The 27,687-nt window shown below is 52.8% G+C and overlaps 1 protein-coding gene across 4 annotated transcripts in view; it reads left to right on the top strand.

Moving 5' to 3' along the window:
* BCL9L (BCL9 like) overlaps nt 1–27,687 on the top strand; it is a 64,576-nt gene that overhangs the window by 18,255 nt on the left and 18,634 nt on the right. The window lies entirely within an intron of this gene.

Raw genomic sequence — 27,687 nt, 5'->3', positions numbered from 1 at the left:
ACCCGGTTTTACCGGGACTGCTCTGTGTTTTGCAAAGTGTTAGTGGTGATGTTAGAGCCCTGGGAAGAACTGGAACTGGGATTCATCATTCACATGATGTTTAAATAAATGTTTCTGTTGGAGCCCATCTTAAGTGTTAGGCGAGACCTCTTCCCTTATCTTGGCAGTGTGCAACTCAATGGGCTTCTGTTTGCTCCTGAAGGTAAAGTGTGCTCAGCTTGGATGAAAAATGGGGAGAAACACCACATGTACATGCTTTCCTTGCGCACTGAAAGGGACTGATGTAACAAAACCTCCCCTGTGCTGTGTTGGAGACGTGTCTTTAGCAGGTGGTGAACTTGTCCTAGCCCCACTCTGCTAGCAACCACTTGCTGGAGTGGAAACGTGAGAAGGATGCATATCTGAACACATAAGTAATGCTACATGACAGGGCAGGCTGTTGTGTTGTTGTGTGCAGTGTCTGTGTGCCTCAGGGGCAGCGTGGTTTGACAAGGTGTTGGGCTGTGGTGTCCTGCGGTTGTGTCCCAGATGCACCAGGCAGAGGGCTGCTGGCAACATGGCATGGAGGAGGACCACGCACCTTTGGATGCTGCCCGTCCCCACAGTGCAGTGCTACGACAGACCTAGCTGCATGCTTATGGCCCATGGGTTCTGTGCTGTGAACGTGGCCGCTGCTCATTGCCCTGCCCAGACGCTGTTTCACGCTCGGCACGCGGTAACAACAGGCGGCTCCTTCCCTCCCATCAATCGCCGGCGCTGCAGAGGCATGTATTCGCGCCTTGCTTTGCTACTTTGGTGGCGGGAGGGATAGGAAAAGCCAGTCAGGGAGGAAGCGATTTGCCCAAGGTCGCATGGTTAGTCTATATCAGTGCCAAAGCAAGACCTCCTGTGACTGGGGTGCCTATGATAACGCTGGCTGCTGTCATGCATGGGTGTATGATACATGCTCAAAGCTGGCACTCCTGCAGAAATCACTGGGTCAACACTGTTGCCTGATTCTCTTCCTCCTTGGTAGAAAGATAAGTGTATCAGTATGCTGTTTTGACTGCAGTTTCCTGCTCCATCAGGGACTTTTTCTAGAGCATTAACACCTAAATGCTCTGGAACATTGTTGTCTGTTTTTTTAATGTTTCTTTTGCCATTTTAGCTGGCCAGATGGTGTGACTGGTGCTTCCCCTCCTGTATTTTCAATACCTGTGGTGCAAGTCTTGTTGTGTTACTACATCTCCCTGCCCCTGAAAGTCTCTTTCCCCTTTCTGAACTCCTCTCTCTCTGGAAACAAAAAAAAACCCCATCAGGCAGCAGCTAAAGGAAAGCTTACTCAGAAATTTGAAACCAGAGTTTTCTTCTTCAGTTGAAGAAAGTTAAGTAGTTATGTTTTGTACTTTAAAGCCCTCCACCTTGTGCATCTTACCATGTTGCTGTTGGAAGGTGGCTCTCTGGACACAGTGTGCCAGAGGGGACAGAAGGAACAGACTGCTGTGTAAAGCCACTGGACCATTGCAAAGGTGGAAGGACTGAGCTTGCTGGGATGTGCTGCCTCCAGGGCAGCTGCTGAGGGTGCACTGGAGTTACACTTCAGCTCCAGGCTGACTCAGGCCCACAGAGCTGTGGACCTTGCTTGTGCTGGCTTGGAGTCTCAATGGTCCAAGCTCAACTCAGTCTTTGACTTTTCTATTGAGCTGCTGATGCAGTTCCTCTGTACCTGCTGATTTTTGGGGAAGTACTTTGCTTTTCCTTCTCTCCACTGCTGTTCTTTCCTGCTGAAATGATCTGAGTGCTCTCTTTCCCAGTAGCACTTGCTGTGTGGAGGGGTGTAGAAGAGAGGCTCATTCAGAGACTTTTGGTTCCTTCTGTGGACAGCATCAAGAGTGTTCCAACTGATGGTTGTTTCTTGCTGCTGTTGAGGAATTACTCTTTGCAGTGTACCCTGGCCATCTTCAGGCGGTTGCAGAGTCCCAGGTAAAAGATGGGTCCTGGGGTTGTTTCTTGTGCCTCATCTCTTGTCAGTAGTGCCCATTCAGTGTTGACTTCAGGGCAGCCTTTCCTTCCTTGTGTGATCTCAGGTGATTGTGTCAGGCTCAGCTGCTGCTAAGAGGGGAAGCTCTTAGCCACTGGAGAGCTCTAAGATGTGACTGCCTCCCCTGAGGTCCAGATGTGCTCTTGCTGGCACTAGTTGTGTGTTCCAGCTGCTACAATGGGTTTTAAACTGCTCGGGTCTAGCCATTTCCTGGGGTTGGTGCAGGCCAGCTGCCAGCACTTAATTCCTTAGGGCTCCATCCAGTTTAAGACATTCTGACTGACAGATCTTCCAAGCAGGCCTCTTCTGGGTGAGTAAGGCCCCTGTGGAAAAGCATACTTTCTGTTCCTGTCCGAGAACGTGTTAGGGATCTGCTTTCCCTGTGAGCCTGCTCCTATGCTGCTGTTGCTGCCTCCTCCCAGGGATGCCAACCGTCTCCCTTAGCCAACTCGGAGCCTGGAGCTTGCCCTGCAAATGTCATTTTCCCTGTGCTGTTCTCTCTTGGCAAGGACCCAGCATCACACCAGTGCCCTGGATGAGAGGGAGCGTAGGAGGGCTGTGCTATGTTTGTGGCTACTACAGGAAACATAGTACATAGATGCATGGATATATAGAATAAAGGATAGAGAGATCACAGCAATGTGATGTACAGATGCCGCAATATTTTGTCAGTGTTACTTAAGCTGCATCAGTGAAGTGCTAGGAGGCTTGCCAGCATGACTCTTCTGGCGAATCAGAATCTAATGCAGGTCAGGACTTGGTGTCACTCAGCTCTCCTTGTCTCCCAGGAAGATGTTGACTGGCAAACATATCTTCTGGTGATCTTGCATGTCATTCTATGTTTCCAGGGGGTGCAGGACCTTTGGATACTGACTTTATGTAGTTGGTCTCCATGAAATTAATACTACCCTATGAACTTTCTTGTAGTGTTGAAGCTGTGGGATACACCCACCTTGGAGCAAGAGGCCGGGGAAGCCTTGCAACCCCTTTGCTTCTCAGTTGTGCATTTCCAACATCTCTCGGTGGTGCTGTGGGTGGATGGCCAAAATGAGATTCCTTGATTCTTCCCAGCTTCTGTTTTGAAGTTCCAAGTTGGTGCCATGGTGTAGTCGTGAGGTCTGTTGGGACAGGTTGGACTTGATGATCCTTGGGGTCTCTTCCAACCTTAGTTATACTGTGATACTATGATTTGGTTTCCCTTCTGAGAGTCCCACCTCAGGTGCTGAGTAGAAGGTACCCAGGAACTGTTACTGGAGGCTGGCAGGGGTGGTTTCTGTTGTTGCATTTTGCCCTTCCTTGGCCTCTCCTTGGGAGGCAGCACCAGCCAAACCACGTGCCATGGATGAGAGGCAGCCTTCCTCTTTCTGTGGTGTCTGTTCCAGGTCATCTGCTTGGCACCAGGACCTTTTGAGGAATGGGTAGCTGCTTGTTTTTTTTTCCTCTCTTAATTTTCTTTGAAACTCAAAGGTGGAGAGGGTGATGGATTTTGTTCTAACTGGGACTGGTTCACAGTGGCACTTGCAACTGCCACAGGGCTGCAGGTTAGTGAGAGCCAGCATTGAGGAAACAGTGTCACTGGCACCTGCTTATGATTTAAGGGAGAGCCATGCTATGGAGAGGCAGCTTGCCAGGAGCCCTGCATGCTCCTTGTGTCCTCAGTGAGCAGAGCTGTGCTTGTCAGTGCCCTGGGCAGCCTGGTCCCTGGCACAGCAGGAGAAGCATCGTGGGGTGCCTCAGTGTGGCTATCTGGACCCTGCACTGAGTCTTGGAAATGCTTGTGCTGCTGCTGGGCATCCTGACAACCTGACAACCTCCAAGTCCCACTGAGACTGAGAGCTCCCTTCCCACCCTGTGCTTCTGCTGCTCTTCTTTCAGGGTGTAGGAGAGGCTGTTTGAGACATGCAGCTCAGAAACAGACAGGGTTACCTTGAAACCAGCAATGATCCTCAGCTGGAGAAAGCAGTGTGAGGATGATGGGCTGCAGCACCTTGAAGAGACAAGTGGGAACTTGTTCTGCTCTCACTGGGCATAGACAGTGGGATGAGGTTTGCTTCCTACTTGCTCATCTTTTTCTGGAGAGATGTTCTTTGGCAGCTGCTAGTGTCTGGGCTCAAGTGGCTCCCCTGTATTCCAGTGTTCTTGCTGGATTGCCAGATGGGTGCATCAGGCAGTGGTTCCAGCCGCTCTGTGCTGGCAGTGATGGAAAGGCAGGGCCTTCACCTGGTGTCTTGTCCTGCTCTGTCTTTCTTGGGCAGCTGCAGGCAGAGGAATGTGCTAGTAGCACCTGTGTATCTCTGGGAGACTCTGCTTCCTCCATGCAGGCAGATCATCTGCCAGCTTCAGCCAGAGCTGCGAGAGAAAATGGCACTTTGTCACTGGGTTTTGCTTCCACCAAGAGTAGGGGCTAGATCTGGGGTTTGATTTTCTTCAGCTGCAACTCAAGATGCCTTGAATCCCAGTTAAGGGATGATGGGGAGCCTCCTCTGATTCTGGGGCGACAGCCTCAAAGTGGCTTTAAGACTGAGCTGTGTGTGCTGTGCCCAGAGGTGGGGCGTCACCCTGTTTGGTGACGAGCTCTGCTGGAGCCAAGTCCTGGGCCAGAAGCCAGGTTTGTGATCCATGCCAGAGGGGGCGAGACTTGGAGAGCAAAGCAGAGCTCCTCCTGTGTGAGAGATGGCCTGAAATACTGAGCAAAACCACAGAGTGCTCCTTGTTCCTGTCTCTCCCTACTGGTCTTCCCTCTTCCTGAAGTATGTGGGAGGCCACAGGATGGATCTGCTAGGGAGCCAGGAGGGCCATGCTACTTAGGCACCTTTGCTCCATCCTGCTTCTTTGGGCTGCTGGCTGGGTTGGCTTTTTTGCAGGTTTGGTTTGGGGTTTTTTGTTGTTGTTTGGTTGGTTGTTTCCTGCACCACCCCTCCCACCCCCTCCCCACTTTTAACCCTGCCTCTCCCATTGCTGTATCTTCTCCATCTCCATCCTTGCTGCTACTGATGTGAGGGCCAGCTCCTTGCAGGTGGGCTGTCCAGAGCAGTGCTGTGTGTGGGTTGTGGTTATGCTGCTCCTTCTGTTGCAATTCAGCTGAGCAGCTTTCCTTTCCCTAGCTCAGCTGTGGCCGAAGAGAGGAACAGGCCAGGATATGGTTTGCATAGAAGATGCTCTGAGGCACTGACTGTTTACACACACTGTGTTCCTCTGAATGTAAGCACAGGAAATGCCAGGTTCTGCTGGGGCCTGTGGCTCCTGCTCACTAGCTGTCTTACAGCCTCTGGTGGTAGTGATGTTCTGCATTGTCATAGGCCAAAGGAGGTTTTGAGTGCTCTGCAGAAGCAGCAGCTTGGATTTTTTTTCACTTCTGAAACAGCAATTGAGAGGAAAAGTGAAAGGAAATGACTTAACCAAAGGCAGGAAGGGAATATGGGGCAGAGCTAGGGACAGAAGCCAAGATTCCCAATTCCTGCTCACTGCTGTGCTCCTTTTCAGCTGCCTCCTTGGGTCTCAGCCCCCAGTTTGAGTTCAGGCACAACGGGCTTTTCTATCCTTCTAAGAAGCTTGAGGTCAAGAGCTTCTCTCATGAAGCATTCTCAGTACTCAGTGCCTCTGTGAGCATTCCACTCCCTGAGTGCCTCATCTCTGGCATTTGCCTAGCTGAGAATAGTGCAAGTTAGAAAGGTAGAGCTGATGTACCTATAGCAGAAGTCACAAACCATGATCCTGGCTAGGGAGCCAAGTGGTTCTCTAAGGACTGTGGTGCTCAGCCGATGGGCACAGTGCAGGGAAATGCCGCTCTCCCAGAATGCTGTACCCTTGTTTGCAGGGCCATACCCAGGTTTCTCTTAAGACTTAAGAGAAACTGCTCCTGCATGCAGTTTCCCCTCTCGAAGTTGACTTTGTGGGCAGTTTTCCTTGATGTACCACCCAGGACTTGGTACCTATCTGACCGGGTGTGCATCGCTTGCCTGGTTCTGCAGGCAGGGACTCTGTGGAGTATTGCAGTCTTCCTAATAGAAAATATATTCTTAATATCCCATTGTAAGAAGAATCCTGAGAAACAGCTGTGTGTCAGTGAGCAGTTGCCCTGCCCTTCCAAATGGGGAGAGCTTTCAGCAGTGGGTACCATGCCTGTTGGTTCATTTTGATGTGGAGCGCTGGGCTCCTGGCTTCTTTGGAAAGACACAGAGTGAGGATGCTGGCTTATAAAAATCACAGAATCAGGCAGGTTGGAAGAGACCTGCAAGATCACCAAGTCCAACCGATCACCCAACCCTAACTAATCAACCAGACCATGGCCCTAAGTGCCTCATCCAGTCTTTTCTTAAACACCTGCAGGGATGCTGACCTCACCACCTCCCTGGGCAGCCCATTCCAATGGGCAGTCACTCTTTCTGTGAAGAACTGCTTTCTAAGATCAAACCTAAAATGCAGTTGCAAAGGTCCTAAGTAGCTATGCTGTAGGTCTTCACACTCAGGGCAGCAAGGAGCTGGACAGAGAGCTCCAAAGGGCAGTAACTGAGAGCAGGAACAGCACCTTTGGGTGACTCTTCCCAACAGCAAGCTGGATAAGGCTGTGGAAATCTCTGCAGCACTGGAGCTTTCACCACTGCCTCAGCAGGATTCATTCCAGCACTGGTCTGTAGCAGAGGATTAGGCCAGACAGGGCCTGAATAGAGCGGGTCCGGCCACAGGCAGGCCCCAAGCGTGTCAGTGAGGCTGGGCTTGAAAGCTGCCTGTGTCCTGCCTCTGTGCAGCCTTGTTTGAACTTTTCTCTGGCAAGGAGCAAAAGGAACCGGGGAAACCTAGGGCTGGTCCAAGCAAGTTTCCTCTGCTCTCTCCGCCCCCAGATGCACCGAGGGGAACGGCAGCAGCTCCAGACTGCCACCCCAGAGCAGAACAGTTTCTTGGGGGCCTCAGTCACAACAGCTTTTGAGCAAATGTTTTTTTGCCTCCGGTGTTCCCTGCCTCTTGAGCTACAACGCAGGGAGGGGGAAGTGAAACTGTGGTTCAGAACAAGCCTTCTGGATGGCAAGAAAATTGCTGAGTAGCCGGTTTCCAGGTTGCCGAGGTCCTAGCCAGGGCCTGGTGTGGCTGCCAGAAGCAACAAGCTTGGAATTTCCTCCACCCGGTGCCAGCTCCTCTTGGGCTGGCCGCAGCACCTCTGCTGGGGCCGGGGCTCCTCTCGAGCCTTGCAGATGGGGCGCTCCCAGAGCAGGGGTTACACTGGAGCTGGAGCTGCCCCCCTTGCTCTCGCAGTCTGGTTTCTATTTTCCTTTCCAGGGTCCAAGCTGTTTTGAATTATGCAGCCTGTGCCTCCCGTGGGGCTCCTTGAGCAGCCGCCTAACGAGCTGAGCTCCTGACAAACTTTGCTCTGGCTCTGGCTACGCTTGGAAAATTTTACAGCCTTTTCAGCAAAAGGAAATGCCAGGAAAGGCCTGTCTCTGCTTACTTTTATGAGGGGGTCCCAGCCGAGCAGGGGCAAGATGGATTTGGAAAAGAAGATAGGAAGGATTGGATAGGCTGCGGTGTATGTGCTTTCTGGTGATGAAGGTGAGCGGGCTTGCTGCCTCCTGCCGGAGCTGGGCACAGTGGGTGCCAGTCCTGCAGAGCTCTCAGAGGGCACATGATGGGCACAGGAAAGTAGGGACTCCTGTTCTGTGGGGAAGGGGTCTGCATGTTTTCTCCCAGCTGCCAGCATAGCTACTGGCTGTTTAATCTTTGCTAATTAAGCTTTTTCTGAATAGCAGCAAGTTTGTTTCTCCTCTCAGGCAGAGGCTCCTGCACATGGATGCACAGCGTTGGTCCGCAAGGCTGGTGGGAAGGACCACTGGCTACCGAGCTGGTGGCCTCCCCATCAGGATGAATGGCAGAGTTCCCAGGCAGGGTACTGGTGGGCACAGGGATGTAGGAACACAGGTGCCACTGCCGCTGCAACAGTTAACACAAAAGGGACAGATTTGTGTGGCTTGCCCTTTTGGCTGAACGAACGTACTGCAGTAGGAGAAGCTGGTGCACAAACTAAGCTGTTACTCTCCTGCCTTCTTTTAGTAGGACTGTGTCAAGAAGGGAGCTGGGAGCCGGGAGCCTTTGCTTTTGGATAAACTCCCCCTTGCTAAGGTGCTGAAGGTCTGCCCTTGGGTTGTCTGCTATCCTTCAGCAGAACCCATTGATTGCAACCCCGATGTCCCAATGAGCTTTTGTCCAGAGAGGTGCTGGAGGATGTGTGCTGATCTTTGCTGTTCTCCCGTGTCTTGACAGTGCCCCAGATTCCTTCTCAGGGCATCTGTGAAAGACTGGGACAGGTGTGTTGGCTGGAGCCTGTTAAACTGCTGTAGCCTGGGGAGTTGTGGGGCTTCTCCAGTGGGAGGGATCGAGCGTTCTGTGTAATCCATAGGCATCAGCTGCTGCCGGTCATGGAGGATGAGCATCAGACATGGCCAGCAATGGCTCTGGGTGGAAGGAGCTGTGCTCCAGTCCTGCTTTGAGGGCTTTGCCTGTTACGCCTGTCAGGAATGTAGTTCTGGATAGCAATTTGATTTGGCAGCCTGTGCAGGCCTGGCAGCCCTAAGAGTGGGATGTGGGCACCAGAACTGTGCCCTCCTCTCCCTTTTTTTAATTCCCTCCACCCATCCTTGGCTTTCTGCTGTGTTGGGCAGGAGAAAGCACCTCCCCAGGGCTGTGTCCTCTCCTCCACCTGGAAAATGAGTGATATGTCCCTCTTTTTTTTTTTCCTGGGGCTTACTACAGAAGCTGAGATTACATTTGACAGCAGAGGCCAAGTGCCTTCACTCTGCTGCTGGGAGGTATGAGTGCAGCTCTCCTGTGGTCTCCACACAGAGATGATTTTTCCTTTTGTCCCAGCTTGGCCCCAGACCTTGAATTTCATGAGGAACTGCTGGGAGGAAGTAGTCAAAAAATAATTGAATACCTTTTTGGTTTGGTTATTTATTTCTGTGGTGCCATCTGCGTATGCCTGGTTTAGAATGGCTGAAGTGGATGGGGTTTGTACTCTTTCATTAGTTTCCTGATTTTCAGTGGAGAATCCTGTTTCATGTGGACTTGATGCTGCAAAAAGGAAAGTCCCAAGCCCTCTTTGCCATGAGGAAAGTACAAACCTGAAGGAAGAACAGACAAGTACAGGGGCATGGCTGTGTTTCAGTCAGTAGCACCTATCTTTCCAAAACATTTCCACAAGTCAGTAGTTCAGTAGTGATGTGCCTAGGCTGCCCACCTCCACTGGAGAGAATTCAGCTTGAATTTTGCTACTCAGTCTCTTTAGAACTCTCTTTGGAAAAAAACAACAAACAACCAAGCAAAAAAAGCCAGTCACAGTATTCAGTGTTCGAATCTGTGCTCTGGAGATCGTTTAAAAAACCCCACAAACGCAAACAACCCAAACCCCTCCCAAACTCCAAACCTGGTTTTGCTCCGCTAATGTCAGTTTCAGGGCTTTCTTGATACAAAGGGAGTTACTTTGTCTTAATGAGAACTTAGCAAAGAAGTGTCCTGCCACTTGCAAATATTTTCCTACAAGTGTAATTTTGGCCCCAATGCTGCAAGTGTGTCTGTGATTTTAGTGAGAAAGGTAAATTTCCCACCCCAGCAGTCGTGCAGTCAGGACCTCGACCGCTCCCTGCCCTGCAGAGTTCAGAGACTCAGCTACTGGCGGCAAATGTTTATAATTTACTTTATTATGCTTTCTAATCAAAAGTGATTTTTGCAAAGTCGAGGTCTGATTAAAATGTACTACTCACATTGATAGGCTTTAGGTTTTTTTTGGTGAAGTTTAAGGGCTCCAGGTATTTTTATGACGCTGATGTGGACCCCTATGCAACAAATCTAAGGCTGTTGCAGTAATAGGCTGCCTTTCATCAGTATTTTCAGCTGGAACTCCCAGCAGTAGCCTACAGGCTTGTGGAGCTCCACAGTGGGTAAGTTCAGCACAAGAAAGGCAAACCAGCTGCCCTAGGATTTCCTAGTTCTCAGGTCGAAGCCGGCAGTGCTGTGCTCTGAGCCCTTTTTAGTGGAAAGGGATGGTCCTGGCATCCCCCAGGGCTGCTCATCCCTCTCTGAGTGTTGCCAAGCTTTGTATTTGTCTCACTGCAGCCGGATGGAGAGGTTAGTTGCTTTGCCCAATCTTGGGTTAAAAACAGACTGCAGAACTGGGTAGCAGTAGTTGCTGGTTGCTTAGCTGGAAGAGGAAAGAGGAGATGTGAATCTGTCCAAGAGTAACACTGTTTGTCATTGTCCTTCTTCCAAGACCTGATCCTGAGTGTGGTGTTTTGGTGTTTGATCTGTGGCTGTTCTTGGTTGCAGCTGGGGCTGCAGATGCTGTTAACAGTGCATTTGGAAGAGTTATTGGGGGTATGCAAAGAATTGATGTCTCTTGGGAATGAACAGAGGACTCCTTAGAGCAAATGTGCTGGGAGGCCAGGCTCCTAGCTACCTCCTTGCCTCCCCACTGGGCACAGATGCTGATGTGTCTTGGCTTGAGGTGAGAGCCCAGCAGTGCTCCTGCCAGGTGTCACATGCTCATGGTAAGGGAGGGGACAAGACAGAGCTGGGACCTGGCTCTAGGAGAATATGTACCATCCAGGCTCCCTTTTGCATGCAAGATGCGTGTCAATGGGGTCCTCCCTTCTCTGGAGAACTGTGGCTATTGGCTGACCCTGGGCTTGTGAAGGAGAAGGATGGGGGAGCTGGGGCTACAGCAGGAAATCTGTGCATCGCCTTTGGCCAGCAGGGTAGTCTGATGCCTTGTCTGATTTGCATATCAATTACATTTTATTTTAAGAGGACTCGAGTGGGCCCAAGTGCCAGACAGTGTCTCAGTACGCTGTAGGAGGAGCCCAAGAACTGCTTGATTTGATCTGAACAACAAGCCTGAGGTTGGTGTCACTTAATGAGCCAAAGACCCCTCTGGCTGAAGTTCCTTTCCATATGAAGTAGGCAAGTGCTGATTTTTTTCTGGGTTTTTTAAGTTCCTTTTGAATGGTCTGGGCAGAGAGTGAGTGAATGAGAGAAGGTCGTATAGACCCTGGCAATGGTCACGATGCTGTCTGACAGGAAGATGGCTCCCCTAGGACCTGCTGCTGCTCTCCAAGATCCCAGTGGAACTGGACCAGTTCTCTAAGGTGCTGCTATCCTCTGCTGTATGTATCATCAGGCCAATGCTGCCTGCCGTATCATATCCCAGGTGCAGGACAAAACCTGTGGGAGAGGGGTAGTTGAGGAGTAGCTGCTGGGTGCAGAGCTCCCCTGGTCTGCCTCATCACTGTGGGGTGGGGAGGTTGGCTTCCTCCCAGAGGCAGGAAATGAGAGCCATGTGGGCTGCCTCAGAGCCCCATCGACACCTTGCTGTTGCACTGAAAGCAGAGTGGCTAAGCTTGGGTTCCCTGGCTGTCTGTCATGGCACTGGTGGCCCTGTTCCATGTCTGCTGTTTGCAGGTGAGGAGCTTGGATCCCCCTCAGCAGTGGAGGGGTCTTCCCTTTTTGGCTTCACTGCACCAGTGCTTTAGTGCCCAAAGTGGGAAGCTGCAGCCGGAGCTCCTGCCCTCTCTTCTTCTTTCTGCCAGGAATCTGTTGTGCATCCATCATCAGGCACTTGCCCAGGCCCTGTCCATAAGTGCTTGACTCAGTAAAGGTATCTCATGGGCTGTAGTGTGCTGACTTGTCCAGGCCCCCATTGTCAGAGTTGGCCATAGTGCGACAGCTGGGCTGGTGTCAGTATCCACTGCTGCTTCCCAAGGAAGAAGGGTCCTGCAGTTTTCCTGGCAGAGCTTTTTCCTCCTGTATTCAGCTCTCTCGACAATCATCCTGAGGTCTTTCTCTGACCCCTAGACGGGATCCTGGGACTCCCTCTTCCCCTCGCTGAAGTGACAGTTGTCACAGGGAAGGGCAGCGTAAGCTTTCCCGGCAGAGTCTGTCGTGTTTGTCCTGTTCAATTACAATGCAGCAGCAGTGGCACCAGCCGCCGCCTTCCTCCCCTCGCTGGGCTTGGAGCGCTGCAGGCTCTCGGCAAATGCTGTCTGCGGACATCTGCTGCCTCCTCCCCCACCGCCTCCTGGCAAGCAGCAGCAGCTTCCCAGCAAACAGCCTGCGTTTTGCATCACCCCCTGCACGCCCGACCAAGGCTCCCTTCTGCTCTTACAGGCTCCTTCACAGGACCTTGAAATGTTGGTTTCCCTGGTGCTGGCTTGGCTCCAAGCAGCCTTCGTCACCCAAGAGTGTAGCTGAAAAAATCAGGGTGACTGGTGGAGGGGAAGGGCTTATTAAAGGTGATGCTTACCCAGGTCTGGCTTGTGGTTCAAACAGGCAACCCCCTCCTTGGCAGGTCTCCAGCCAGCGCCTGGGGCCTGAGGCAGGCACAGAGTCTGGGGCAAAAAGCTCAGAGCAGTTTGACTGGAGCAGATGTGGCAAGACCAGCTGTGAGCTTCAGCCCTGGTGCCAGGGCTGGATGCTTTGGTTTGGTGTCTGGCTCGGTTCTGCCCTGCACAGGTGTGGTGTCAAAGTTTGCTATCCCAGGTATCACGTGGCCCCTTCAGGGAGGAAGGGAGGTTTATGCCTTTCCTCTGTGGCCAAATTATAGGATAATGCCCTACTTGGGTGCTGAGGGTGGTGGGGCTGTAGATTTCTGTACCTCCAGGCTTGGTAGTCCTGCTGCTTTGGCGCCCCGCAAAGTGGCATTTCTGTGGCTTCAGTCTCTTGGCACTGCTGTACCAGGTTCCTGTCTGTGGGTGCGTTTGGCACTAGAAAGCATGTCGGTAGCCTGAGAAGAGATCTTGACCTCAGGCCCAGCATGACGGTCAGAGATGCCCTGGCTGCAGCAGCCTGCTTCTAGCTTGGAGGCTTCTGTGGAGGTAAAAGTGGAGAAGCTGGGAGGGAAAGAGCAGATAGGTTTAATGAAGAGGGCGTGAGTGGCATAGCAAACTGTGTTCTCCTGAAACTGGTGTAGTGGTAGATGGGAGCATGAAGGCAGTGCTGGGCTGTGATCTCAGGGAAAGCCCAGGAGGGGTGAGGTATGTGGATTAGTCAGAAGACATGGTGGAGGATGAAAGAGAGGATTCAGCAGGTCTGACTAAAGGCAAGTTTGGAAGAAGAAGCTTGAGAGATTGCAGGTGGGACATGACAACCAGAGCTTGGAAGAATAGAATAAGTGAAGCTGTTGGGGCAACATGGCAGTTTTTGCCTGGATCAGAAAGATGCAAGCGCGATTCAAAGAGATTAAGACAAGAAAGCCCAAGTCTGTTTGGAGGGAGAGGGATCATCTTCTTCACTGTGACTGGCTTTGCAGTGAAGGGGTGCAGGGGCACAGCCTGATTTCCCTTGCCAGCTTGGAGAAAATGTGGTGTTATGGAGGAGCATCACTGAACACATGCTTCATTGACAGTAGGTTCTCCCCCACTGTTTGTCAGTAAGACTGTGGCCTATGCCCACGCCAATGGGGGAGTTGGATGACTGCCACTGGAGAAGCTGGCAAAATTGTCTGAGGGCCTGTGAAGGATGTGGTATAGATGTGGGAGTTGCAGGGCCAGGCTAGGGCAGGGTGTCTGAGGTTGGTGAGGTTGGGAGCTGCACAGTGAACAGGGCCACCAGCAAAAGGTCCTGGTGTGCACATTGTCATGATTTCAGACGCCAGTCTGTGGCTACCGTGACCGGTGCTGCTGCGTGGAGGGGAAGAGCCTAGAGCCAGACCCGAGTGGAGCACCCAGGTCTGTTCACCTGGGCAGTAACCACAGGCCCCTCCTCCTCATCAGCACTGTGCTGAGCACGAAGGAGATGAAGTGGGGGAAAGATGGGGCATACATCTGAGGAAGAGGAGAGGTGCTGCCGAGAAACAGAACAGAGCTGCTTTCCTCTTTGTGTGCTGGCAGATACTCGGTGGGGTGGGGGTGGCAGGGCTGGGCTGCAGGCCAGAAGGGCTCTCACATCCCTGGGAGAGGAAGCTGAAATGCAGCAGGAAGCTGTGCTCTTGTCTGCACAGGTGACCCAGAGCCGCTGCTTCGCAGGGGTGAGACAGCAAAGGACACTGGTCCTTTGAGCTGAGAATGGGTGCCAGGAATCAGTCAGAACCCTGCCCGCAGGAGCATGATCTCCCACGGGTGCCCTGGTTAATGTTTTCAGTTGTGACTTCATGTCTGCAGGCTTCTTGGAGGGCAGTGGCTGGTGGAGACAGGTGTATGGGCTGCAGGGACTGGTGTTGGGCTTGAGGAAAGCAAAACCTGGCTCTTCTCCGTCCTACAGTGTTGCTGTGTTTGTTCCTGTGAGCTCCTTTCCCTCTGTGCCAAGACTAGTGCCAGGCTCTACCCTGGGCTCCTGGCTCTCACTCTGCTGGACTCTTGTTTTCTCCTGCTTAGGAGTCTGAGTCCTGGGCCTAGCGTGCCAGCAAGACTTGGTGGCCAGCGAGCTAGAAAGCAGACCAAGCTGAGTCCAGGCTGTGGGCAACTGTGAGGCATCAGCTGGCGTTTTGAGGAGGCAAACTGCCTCCCCAGTGCAGCCCCATGCTGAGGCTGTCCCCGACTGGTCTGCAGCAGCCATCCTTTCCACTGTCCTCTTTTCAAGCCAGGAAATCCAGGGATCGTGCCGTGAAGGGTTAACGGAGTTCCAGCCGCTGCTCTGGCAGCCTGGCCCTGCTGCAGAGTGGTGTTTAGCAGCTTGCTCCAGTTGGCATCTGTCCCAGAATGCTTTGGAAAAGCACTGACCTCTGACCCCCAGTACAAACTGAGCCCAGCACGTGGGAGGGAGAAATTACTCCCAGACCTTCAGGCTCCAGGGTTTACAAGCTGCCTGCAATAAAGCAGCCATTTTTTTCCGACAGTTACTAAATCTCCTCTTCTAGCTCCTCTGCAAACCCCTGCCCCCAGCCCTGTGTCTTCTTGCTCCTTCTGCTCAAATGAGAAACATCTCCGAAGGTGAGGCCAGCCTGTTCCCTGAGGCTTTAGGCTGGGGAGAGCTTAAGCCACCGGCTGCTAGCAGTGCCCCTCGCCCTGCAGCGACAGGTCCCATCTAGCTTGGCAGCTGTCCTTACATCTGTCTCTCTGCCTGTATCTTGTGTCAAACCACGCTGGCAGCAACAGGCTCCCCGGCTGTTTTGCTGCAGTGATCCTTGGGGAGCGGGCCAGCACCTTCTCCCTGCTCCTGTGGCGTGCACATCTGCACCTTTCTTCTGAGCCCTCGCAAGGCTGGCTGGGCACTGCTGGAGATAATGCCTTGTCCATGGCAGCCAGCAGACCACATTTAAGTATTGTCTGTGCTGGGGACTAGGAGCCAAAGGGCTTTGCTGATGGCTGGGAGCCGCTTTGCGCAAGGCCTTGGTTTTCCTGCGCTTCCGTTCTGCTACCTCAAAATGGGCTTAAGAGCCACGGGGTTTGCACTTACCTGTCGTCAGCTCCTTAGGTAACTTATTCTGTCTGCGCTCCCTGCAGTGAGCAAGGGATTAATCTCCAGGGAGGATGGCCAGTTTCTATGGGAGATGACTGCGTGGGAGGCTCACGAGGCTTCACCTGTGAGTGTTTGTAATGCCTGCTGCAGCACAAAGTGCCAAGTGCTGCTTATTCACCTACAATTTCATGACCATCCAGTTGTGTGGCAGCGCCGAGCTGGTGCGGGGTGGTGAGCTTGGTGTTTCTAGTGCCATGCTCAGCATGCCAGCGTGCTGTGTTGCTGCAGAGGGTGTGGGGAGCACATATTCGTGTTTGTACAGCACTTTGGGAACAGAAAGTGCTCATTATGAGTGGCTACTGTGCCATGGACACTGTGGGGTCCAGACAAAATGGGAGCTGGTATTTCAAAACAGCCTCTTCCCTGCTCTTCCCACCCCCTGTACACATTCCTCGAGCGGGTGGAGGAGGGGTGCTACCCTCAACACATCAGCCCTACCCCAGGACCCAACTGCAGCCCATCACACAGCTCTCTCCCCAACAGATGCGGGACACTCGGATGGAGCAGAGCGCCCTGATGTTGCTTGTGCCACTTGGTGGGTTGATGGCAGCTGTCAGGGACCCAGCCCTCAAGGGGACTGCAGGCAACCAGCTTTGGCGGCAGCCCTACCTCCTTAGAGTTTCACTATGCTTCTTTGTAGACCCAGTGGTTTGTCCGGAGCGGTGCTGTGGCAGGAGTCCCACGTTGTGTGTGGCATTGGCAACACAGCGGCAGCAGACCTGTGCTGTGCCCTGCTCTGCATCAAGCCCTTGGGTGCAATGTGGCAGGGAAGCCATTTTGCTAAACACATCTTGGGCCAGTCTAGAATCTGCTCGACACGCAACAAAAAAGCACATTCATTCGAACCCCCTTCTCTCCCCTCTCTGAGAGCTTGGTTTTGTTTTTAAATCTATATGGCAGGCGACCAGACTGGCTGAGTCAGTCAGCTGGCTGGCCACCAGAAGTGAAAATGCTGTTTTCTCCCCTCCCTCCTTTCTCCCCAGCCCCCCCGCCCTGATTTTCTTTTTTTTTCCTCCCTCACTTAGCGACAGTTTCATGTATTGACAACAAACCTCTTTCTGCCTCCTTTTTCTCAGTGCTGGGGCAAGTGGAAACTCAGAATAGGTCTAGGGGAGAAGGTGCAGAATGGCAGCCTGGTTTTGCCTTCTTAGATCTGCCTGCAGTGATGCTGCCTGAGGGGGTGGAGAGCTGCCCGTCGTGCCCAGGCCTTTGCCGGCCGATGGCAGTGCCCGCTGTTGGGGGGCAGGGAAAGAGAGGTGATGAAGTACTGGGACTTGAATGTGGATGTGAAAGGTTTGAGAGATCCTGCTTGCTGCTGGCAGCGTTTTGGGGCCTACACTTTGGTCTGTTAATTCTCAGTTGTAGCATCTTGGCTTGGGAGCTTTGCTTTCCCCATGGCTTTCAGTGAAGCTACAAGCCTGTCCCACCTCGTGTTCCCACCACCTGTATCCCTGCACCCAGACACAGCTGAGCTCTTGCAGAAGCAGGGTGCATTCACAGTGGGTGGTTTTATGCCCCATGGCCTGTGGTTTGGTCACAAACATCGTTACTCGCTATGTTTACAACTTCTGTAGTCCATCTGTGGGCAGCCTCCCTGTGACCTGCTCCCAGGGCAGGAGGGAAGATGGCACCCTAGAGTAGTGGTGAGGCAGGTCTGATCCAAGTCCTGCCAACTCAGCTTGTTGCTTGTGGCCCCAGGTTGTGGAGTCTCGCTGTGTGGCCCATTCCCAGGGAGTCACTGAGCCTGTGACACCTCACGGGAGTGAATCTTAATGAACCAATGAAGGAGGCTCCTCAGGCAAGAGGAGTTTTAAGATGTAAATTGGCTGGTTGGTTTCAGAGACAGATTTTCTTAATTTGTATGTTGATTTTTGCCGTTTCAAATGCCCAAGTCACAGCAAGTGCTCCGGCCCGACTCTGGCTTCTGCGTGCTTCTGCGAGAGGGCTGCATGAGACTAAGCAGCTGGTTGGCTGCTGTGAGCAGTGCGGCTATCTGAGGATACCTGCACTGGTCTGAACTAGTTTGCTGCTTCCTCCATCCTAGATCACTGCTCGGTTGCAAGTCATGCTTGCAAGGCAGCAATAGCACGGAAAGGGAGAAACTGATTTGCTGGGGTTTTATTTTAGCAGGATGTGATGGACTAAGAAATGTAAAAGGCAAAATCAATCCTCCAGAATATTTTGCTTCGTTGAAATGAAGGCAACTTCAAGGTGCACAAGGAGACACAGTGGGGAAGGGTGCCTGCGAGCTGCCCGTAAGGCTGAGCCTCTTCACCACATGGCAGTGCAGGCACGAGGGCGATGATAGTGCTCTCAGTCCCTAAAAGATGTCTCTTTGCACATGCAGTTGTGCCCCCCCCGCCCCCCTTCTCTGATGATTGATCGCCCTGCCTGTACTATAAAGCTGGAAGTGGCTATGACAGCGCTGCAGTGTGCTCACATCTGCAGTTCTTGATAGCAGGACAGGAATGATGAGGAAAAGTGAGAAGCGCTGCTGGGATCTGGTTTTGCTGGTTGGCAGAGATCACTGGGGCTGGAAGTGAGCAGAGGACAATGGGTGCTGCACATTTGTTGAGTACTAGGGGAAGGAACTTCGAGGTGAGAAGGTAACTGCTGGGACTGCATCTCCTGCATTTGTGTCCTCAGCCTATCCTCGCTTGTCTTCCTTGTCTCTTAAAAGCTTATGCCTTTAGGGCTGACGACGTGTGGGAAGAGGAGAGCTCTGTAGCAGTATCTGAGTGTCTATCTAATGGAATAACTGTGCCTGATGTGACCACACTTTTCCCTTAAAGTTACTTGCAGTAATTCACTCAGCAAATGTCCGGGACAGGAGAAGACCAAGAGTAGTTTGAAAGGGAATATAGTAACTCAGAGTGACCTGCAGATTGCTGGCACCCATATTTGGGTGCTGATGTGAGACCATTGTTTCCTGCCAAATGTGGAACCCACTGGGGGCCTGAGCTGGCCCAGGAGCTATTTGTTTGCAGTGCTTTTGGAAGCTGTTGTCTCTGTTAGTGGGTAACTTCTTCAGCCTGGTACTTAGGTGGTTTTGTTTGTTTGCTCTAGAGAGAAGCAAACAAGGCTTGTCAGTTCCATGTTGTCCTGGTCAGTGTCTTATTTTGGTTCTCCGGCCCTTGTCTGGTTGGACTGCAAACTAGTGGAGATCTTGTAATCCCATTGCTCTTTCTGAGAGAAAGAGGTGTGTGTGTGTGTAAATAATCCTGAAATAGATCTGATGTTTGAATCCTTTCCTCCTCACGATCTGAAACCTCTGACAAACTGCCTGGCCTTCCTCCTGCCATTTTCCCCACTTGCTGTGCTGGGCTCCTCAAATTGCCAGTGCTGCTTTACAGCTGTTTATGGTGTTTCTCTACCCAGCAACATGGTTTTTAGTGTTGGGGGAATGGAAGAGGTGGTCTCCTCATCCTGGAGGAGGAGTACTTAACTTCCACACCTGCTTACATTCTGGTCCCCAGGCAGGTGACTGGAGTTTGGCAAAGTCCGTTTCCAGCATCATCACCAGGAAAGATGCTTGTGTTGGGGTCTGAACCATGGGCAAACTTTTAAACAAACACAAACTCCTGCAGCAGATCAATACCTGGATCAATGTTTCCTGGATTTGGGAACTGACAGTTCGTGTCCCATTTTGCCTTGTGTGAGGATGATCATTGTCTCCTGGACTTGCCCATGTGGAATGAGGCTGTTGGGCTTGGCACTTGGTGGAAGGGTGAATGAACCTACTAATGTCTTTCACTCTTGTGAAAAGCTATGAGAGACTTGGAGCCCATTCCGCTCCAGGAGAAAGCTGTTGTGTCTGCGGTAGGAGCCTTGCCTCTTCTCTCTCCTTGAGGAAATCCTGCAGGCCCCAGCTGAAGGTGAGCAGGGTGGTGTGTCCCTGGCCTCACACAGATCAGGCTTTGCTTGCTTTCACAGAGAGGTTCTGGTGCCTGGAGGTGGAGTTGCCAAATTTGCTGAGCCAAGTGTTCAACAAGAGAGCTGGCATCCTCCCTTCCTTGCTGTGCTGTAGTGCAGGCTGGCTGGCTGGATTTCAATGCCAGGGCCTGGGGACAGTGGGACCTCACAGGACAACCTGGTCCAGGATGAAGGCAAGCAGGGCTGAGCTGCAGTGGGAGGTGTGCCTGGCCATATCCTGTGAGGGAAGAGGGCATGGCAGGACTGCCATTGCACCCACCGGCAGAGAGGCTTCCACTTTCTCTCACGCCCACATGCTGGTGCAGGCGTGCACATGCGTACAGATGCAGGTCGGTGCCGGCGTGAACGTGCCTGCACAGGCTCACGGGGAGCTGCAGCCAGAGCACCCACGCCGACACGGGTGCAGCCAGCGCCGCGCTGGTGCCTGCTCGGCAGCAGCTGGCACGGTTGTGTGGCACAGCTCCGGGCCCCTGCTGGCACAGGCAAGGCAGCAAAGCCACGCTGCTGGGCTATTTTTGGGAGCACTCCTAAGAATTGTGAGCGTGTTTCAGATGTTAGTGTCTTAGATGGAGGGATTGCTAGAACAGATGGCTGGAGGGTTCAGAGCAACAGCCCTGCTGAGAACAGATATTTATAGGCAGTTTTAACCCTTGTGTGGTCTCTGGAGCCACCTTTAAAGGAACAGTATCTGAAGGGAACATTGTGGATCTGCATGGTGACCTCTGAGGGTGTGCTGTCTGTCCGATCTGGTTTCTGTGAGCCGATTATCAGTGTAGTCTGGAAATCCTCTCTATGCTCTGCCTCTTTTTCAAGTGCAGAGATGCAGCTTTCCCTAGACCACAGGGCTTGCTTTTTCTAAGCCTCTGTGAAACTGGGCTGGTCTTGCTTATTGCTTGCTGTCCAAGCTGGGGCAGTGGGTACTGTGGCTGCCCTGTGATTGCGTGACCAGCAAAACGAGGACAAAGATTGTTTTGTCTCTGTTGCCCTCATTTTTTCTTTTCTTTTTTCCCTGTGTTGTTTTTGGGTTTTTTTCTTCTCTCTGCCCCTCTTCTTGCCAGAGGTTACCCAGATTCTTCCTTTTCCTTGTTGGAAGGAGAGATTATGCTTTCTTTTGGGCTTTCTGTCTTATAGCAACACACAGATTAAACCTGCCCTGCCAGGTTCATCAGGTATTTTCACCTGCCCTTCACTTGTGTCCTCTTGCTCAGGTATTTAGGGAAGAGTGAAATCCATTTGCAGGCTGAACTGGTTGGCTGCAAAGTTTATAAGACATATCTGTTTGTAGCCCTTTCTCTGAGAACACCTGGCCTCCTATATGGGACCTGAAGTTGTGTTTTATTTAACTTGTATGTCTGTCTTGAAATGGGCTTAACAAAGCTGAGCAACATAAGCAGGAGAAAGCAGTCTAGGGGCAAGGAAGAAAGTGATGCCCTCAGGTGGGAGAACATAAGGAAATGACAGAATAGTTACCTGGGACTTGCAGGGGAGAGCATTCCAGCTCTGCAAGCATGAACCGGGGTACAGACCCAGGGAGCTGTGTGAACATGCTCGAGCTGTTTGTCAGGCTGGCTGTGGCAAAACTAGGGAGCGGTGCTGGTCCTGAGCTGGCGCAGGACACCAGGAAGCTGGATGAAAAAGAAAGGGAGTTGGGGACTGCTGTCAGAGCTGGTGCTGCTGGGTTATTGAAATGTGCCAGCTGGTGTTTGTGCTCCTGAAAATGGGGGTTTAGCCTGGCTGTGAAACGAGGGAAGAAGCTACAGTCTCAAATGGGAAGGGACACGTTTTCCAAATGTCCTGTAAGGTTTGAGCTGCAGAGGCTGTGCACACACAACGTGCATCTTCCCCCTGTTTGGGCTTGGACTAATCCAGGTATTTGGAGCTATGCTCTGCAGCATTGCCTGTGGGCTCATGCCCAGCACAGGGGTCCTGGGAAGGCAGTGCCCAGGACACAGAGATGGTTTTCACTTCTCTTTGTACTGCTGTGGGCCAACCGGAGCAGCTTCTGGTGGTGGAGGCAGCATACAGTGGCTGTAAGTTGGGCATAGTCCCGAGGCAGGTTCCTGGCCAAGGGTGTCACACAGATGTTCAGTGTACAATTCAGTGAGCCAAGTTTGTTGTGTACACTGATCCCACACCCAAGAGTACTGGTCTTGCCTTGGTGCAGGGCTTCCCAGCAGTGCTGCTGTTGTGTTGGGGGTCAGTCCTGTGTCCTGGGGGTGTGAATGTGAAGCATCCCCAGCTGTCTTTGCACTGACGTGCTGGGGCAAGGAGATGAAAGCCTGTAGGAGTTGGGAGTATGTTTGAGCTGCTTGCTCCCTTGCTTATTCATCCCAGTTTCAGACTATGGAGGCTTGGAAAGCAGTCACTCTTGTCCCCTTTTTACACACAGTTGTGTTCTCACTGCTCCTGTGTGTGTCGAGTTGAGGAGTTTCTCAGAAGCTCTTGGTCCCAGGTCAGTACTTGCCCCACCACTGAAATGTGACTTTGAAGTGACAAAGACCTGGTTCTTCCTTCTCCAGTCCCCCTGCAGCACATCCTGAGAGTGCAGCTGATCCTGCTGGAGACGCAGGTTCGGGGCTGGCAGTGTTCAGCAGCCGGCTCACAGCCTGGTCTGCTCAACGCTGGTGTCGGCTGGCACCTTTGTGCCTCTGGCTCTCTGGCTGCATTTTGTACCCAGACAAATGGGAAGGAGCAAGACTGCTCAGCAAGGCAACCGGGCACGCTGGCGTGATGTTCCTGTGGCTGGGCTGGCACTGTTTTCTTCCAGGGCTCATGGGAGGGGCCAGCAGCCACCATTCTTCTTCTACCTGCATGGAGGAGGAAAGTGTTTGGCAGCAGGTACCCACCCAGTGGGTTACAGCCAGTCCCAGGGATCTGCCCACACTTGCCTGGCCTCCCACAATGGCCCCATTGTCTCTGAGAGGGCAAGGAGGAGGCTGCCTGCAGCTCCCTGGGCATCGTTAACCCTCTTCCTGCCAGCAGCTTGCTGCACAGTGGGCAGGGAGGAGGCAGTCACTGAGCAGGTGGAGGAGCTACCACCACCCTCTAGTACAAGGAGGGGAGCTGCAGGGGAGTGCCAGCCTCTCTCTGACAGCTGCCTCCAAACGCTCCGGTTGCTGCTGTTTTGAGGATAGCTAACACATGCCTGTGGTGAAGAGGTACACGGAGAGGCAGGGCCCTGCTGAGCCTTGATTTCCTCTGACAAGGCATAGGGAGGCCCTCTGCTTTCTTTCAGACTGCTTGCTCCTGTGACCTTGTTTTGGGAGCAGCCTTCATCCAGCTCCGGCACAGCTGCCAGCAGCTGCCTTGTGCTGGCCCTGATGCATGTGCCGGAGACAGGACCTGTCTTTAGGAGTGGGACGTCGGGGTGCGGGGTGCTAATTCCAGCGGCTGAGGCATCGGTGCGGCAGCTGTTCAAAGCGATTCCAGCCGGACCGAAATGCTTCCTTCCTGTCCCTTAACGTGATCCAGGCCAGTGAGCTGCTCCTGCTCTCTTGTGGCTTCTGGTTCCTGTTGTTACTAGAGGTGCAGCCTTGGAGAGCGTGGGCATGCCTCACCAGTGTGCTCACACTGCCAGGGTGCAAGCTCAGAGCCAGAGCCTGGTGACCCTGTGCTAAACAGGGTACTCTGTCACTAGCCAAAGGAGCTGGACACCAGCTCCCACTCTGCTGGCCAGCTCTGCACCACTTGTCTTTCGGTAGCAGCAACGCTTCCCTGCAGCTTTCTGCCACGCTTGCTTCCCCATCAGCTGACTCCGGGGATTATAGGGCTGCCTCAGAATCCCTGCTTTGTTGCAGGTTCCATCTCCAGAATCCATGGGATGAGAGAGAGGAAGAGGCTGGCATGCTGAGACTGGTGATGGGAGCCTTTCTGGCTGCTGGTGTTCAGAGACGTCTATCCCAGCGTTTCTCATGCTGACAGACTTGCAGATCAGCTCAATCATCCAGACAGCCCAGAACTTTGAAACCTATGAGATGCTGCTGCAAGCCCTGCAGCTAATTTGCTTATATTGTAACCTAAACAGCTACCCTGCTTCCAAACAATCTGTTCTCTACACTTCTCCCACCAGGCAGCCTTTGCACTCTTCCCTTGCTCCTTTTCACCCCAGCAATGGCTTTTCAGTATGTTCTGGTTTTCAAATAACAACGTAACTGGAGTTGGGCGTGCGGAGCCAGGGGCTGAGCTGGGAGCACCTGATGGCCACGGTTACTGTACCAAGTGCAAATGGAACTGCTACAGTTTAGGTACCTGGCCACAGGGACCACTGCAAACCCCAAAGCATCCCCCGAGCCTCGGTTGTGAAGGTTGGAGGAGGGTCAGAAGTGTTGGGTACATGGCAAGTTCATGAGCCCTCTCTGCTGGTGGAGAAGCAGGGATCCCTGGAGGCAGTCCCCGGGGCAGGCTGCCGTTTGGTCCCTCCTCCCTTCCTGGGGATGTTTGGCTGCTGTTACACAGGGGACTCACTGCTCCTCTGAGGGCTGCAGTTAGTGAGATGGGGCAATTTCTGGCTCTTTCTGCTTGTGTCTCATGAGGTAGTTGAAGACCTGTGCCAAGGTTAGATCGCTGTGGCCCTGGAAAAGCTGGATTTGCCATGGAAGCTATTGCATAAGGGCAAAGTAGACCCTGTGAACTGGGGCTATGTCTGGGGCAAGGCTGTGCCTCTTTGCTCCCCCTGAGTGGGAGAAGCTGGAGAATTTTGCCTCAGGTGCAGAGAAGGCTTCTGGGGGTGAAGTATGGTCATGGGATGGAGCAACTGCCCTTTTGGGGTGTGCTGTGGGGAAACTCCTTCCCAGATCAGTGCAAGCCTCTGATGGTAAATCCAGGTGGTAGGCATGGGGTCCCCACTCCTTGAGGTCTCTCTCTCCCTCTCCAGCCCATCACAGGAGTCCCAGCAGGCAGTTGCCACTACTTTAGTAGCGGGATCTCTGCTGCCTGTGCCGATCTGATCCATGCTGGGGAAGGTGAAGGATTTCCCAGAGTGGAATTTCCTGCGAGGCAGATGCAAGGCTGCTTCCCCTCTGACCTTAAACCCCAATGTGCCTTAGTCATGATCGCATGCAAATATGAGCCGAGGGAGTAGGGACTGGAAGGAGCTGCTGGGAAAAGGAAGTGACCTCAGATAGGGTTTAAATATAGAGGCCAGGCTTGCTGCGTGCTGGGCCTGGTATTTATAGCCCTGGAGAAGCACTGGGCTACTCTGCATCTCTTCTGCAGTCTAGGCTGGCAGAGGGTGGCACAGGGGCAAGGTGCAGCCTGCCAGCCTTGTTTCCCTCCTCTGCCCTCATGAGCTGGGGTACCTCTGTGTGCTCACTGCTGTAGTCAGGGCAGTTTGCTAGTGTTCCAGCCTGTGCTTTTGTGAGAGTGTGTTCTTTGGACATTGCATTTAGCACCAGGGCTGGGTGCTGGAGCCCAGCTCTTCCCTAGCCCGTGTGCATGTGGAGACCGGGCCAAGACACGGAGTGAGCTGAAAAATGTATGTAGTCAGGTCAGAGTAGGGCTGTCAGACCAAGCCTTCCTGCATGTGGCTTAAATGTCTCATTTCCTCTGTCATGAGCCTCTTCAAAGGCAAGCCTGCTTATTGCACTGCTGGCTGTACAGTGTGTTGCAGCTGGGATTGGCTTTGAGAGGTGGCAGGGGTGCCCCTACCACAAGGATTTCCTGTTAGAACTCTGTCTGCAAAGATCGTGCCCTTCTTCAGTCTGGAAAGTGGCCTGAGCTTGCATTGTTGGGCTGAGAGGGAAAGGTGTCATTGTGAGGCAGATTTTCTGCAAGGCAGTATGGGATGTCTGGCCCTCATTTGCAGCATGCATCTCTGTGCTGCCTTTATCTGGGTAAGTGTCTGCTGCAGGGGTATGGAGCATGGCTCTTCCTTCCCAGCACACCCATGTGAACCTTACAGAGTCCCTGGCGTAAGGGGTGGGCTGTGCAGGAAGGCAGTGGTCCAGGTGCAAAGCTCCTGTGCCAGCCTGGGAGGTGCAGCAAATTGGCCTGTGCTCAGCCCTGGTGAGGCTGTGGGTGCCCTGGGTGACGGTGACACCTAGTGGCTTCATTCCACAGGCTCTGCCTCCAGCCCAGAGATGGGGTGCTGGGCACAACACCCTGGAAAATCTCCTGCTGCTTCCCAACAGCTGGCATGAAGCTGGACCAGCCATAGGCAACAGACCACACAGTGCTCAGGAGCTCTTGTCTCTCTGTCTTGGAGGTGGTGCCAAGGAAAAGATGGCCTTGTTGACAATGACTAGAACATCATGGAGCCCTGCAGAAAAAGCCCCTGCTAAAAAAGAGCAGAAATGGTTGTGCTGAAGATCAGGAGCTCCTCATGAAGCTCTGGCATCGCTGGGTTGCAGTCTTGCACACGCTGGACTCTCGTGGGCTTCTTCAGTTATTGCCAAGGATCCTGACATCCGGACACCGTTGAACCGCCATCCTCACGGGCTTAGCTGCATCAGGCATTTGCCTGACACGTGTGGCGCTGGGCAAGACTTGGCTCCCTTGTGATTCTTGTAGGAAAGTTGTGTTTTGAAGGACTTGGCTATCAGCCCTGCTGCCTAGGGAGCTGGAGAAGGCAGTGTGAGGTGCAGCTCACCTGGTAGGCTTTCAGCATCGCTCAACCCAGTCTTGGTTACCCTAGTAGACAAACGCAGTGGGAATGGCCCGAGGAGGTCTTTTAATCCCATGTGGCAACCACACAGGGAGGTCTGTGCTGAGGCCTCATGTTGCAACCTGCAGTGCTAGCTGCCAGGGGAGTGTTCCCAGGGAAACCTTCCCCTTGCGTGTAGGTGAGCTTGTCTTTGTGCTCCCAGCATAGCCATGTTCTGAGCAACCTAGTGTGAGGTGTCCCTGCCTGTGGCAGGGAGCTTGGAATTGGAGGATCAGCCCTAACAATTCTATGATTCTATGATCTTCAAGGCAATTACCAAAGTCTGTGTGTGTGTCCAGCTCTTGCAGCAGCCCGTGACTCTGGCCAAATATTGCATACTGTGGGAAGAGCTCCTGCCTTGGAGGGAATTTAAGCTCCCTGGGCAACAGCAGTACCTTTGGAAGAGTCTTCTGGCTTTGCTCCCTGACCACACCTACTAGATGCTGTTACAGCACTGCAGCCTGCCAAGCTGCAACGTGCAGGTGGCTGTGCTTTGAGCTTCCTGCAGGTTCCTCACTGACCCATCCCCAGCAAGTCACACGATCCAGTGTATGAAATAATTCCTCATTATCATCCCAGTAGAGCCATGTGTGATGGTCAAGTAATGTCTGGCACATGCAGAGTTTCTGTAGGGAATGTGCCAGTTGGACTTGGAAGCTGGAAGGATCTGCAAATTTGATTGTAGACCTGGAGACTTCCTGAACACAGGGCAGGAGGAGGAGGCTCTCCTGAGAGTGCAGCCAGCAGCAGCAGGGTGGGGAAAACTATTGAGATAGGGGCAAGGAAGTGCTCAGAAGAGCTCTTCTGTTGCTGACGGATTGAGGCTGCAGCAGGTGGGTGGCAGGGTGCAGGGCAGAAGGCAAGTGGCATTCCTAATTTGCCTTGCTGCTTCTGAGCCTCTCTTTCCACCTGCATTACCTGGAGATGCCTGTGCTTAGGTGGAAAGGAACATGAGTCTCAGAGTTTGTCCTACTCAGGATGGTGGAGACTTGTGGTCAAGCAGTCCTGCCGAAATGCGTTGTTGCTGAGGCGGCTCCAAGTGGCAAGAGGTCGGCAGGGCCTGCCAAGATGACTGAGAACTGCTGGGATTCAACAGTCAGATTCTCAGTGCAGGTCTTTCAGAATCCTCCGGTACAGCTTTCAAGCATGCCACATTTTCTGCCACGTAAAGGGGTGTGAGGAAGATTCAAGAACTGAATAGATGGGAAAATGGGCTTCTCTGGGCTGTGGGTGTGATGATAGAAGAGCAAGGCAACTTCATGATGCATTCAAAGCAGATGACTCTTGTCAGCGGAGTCTTGCCCTGCGGAGCTCCCTGCCTCCTGGCGTCTGAGTTTGGCTGGCCAAAGCAAGGGACAGCTATGAATACCTCTGGCAGCAGCAGCCTGGGGTGTCTGCTCTGCTCAGGAGAGTGCTCCTGTATGAGGCTGGGGAGTGCTCCTTCAGTTGTTGGCCACTAAATGTCATGCTGGCTTGGAGCAGTGCCTGTCAGGCTCAGGTGGGTTGCAGGAGTCACCTGGCTGTTAGAACCCATTATTGCCTCCTGGCTGGAGCTGTCTGGATGACATCAATGCTGTTTCTTGCTGGAACACACTCAAAACCCACTGAATGATCTTGCAAAAAGGATTGGTTTGGAACAACTGTTTTTGCATGGGTAAAG

This window comes from Dryobates pubescens, chromosome 34, assembly GCF_014839835.1.
Source record: "Dryobates pubescens isolate bDryPub1 chromosome 34, bDryPub1.pri, whole genome shotgun sequence".
Taxonomy (NCBI): Eukaryota; Metazoa; Chordata; class Aves; order Piciformes; family Picidae; genus Dryobates; species Dryobates pubescens.
Note: the sequence above shows the minus strand (reverse complement) of the source record. Positions and strands in the feature narration are given on the sequence as shown.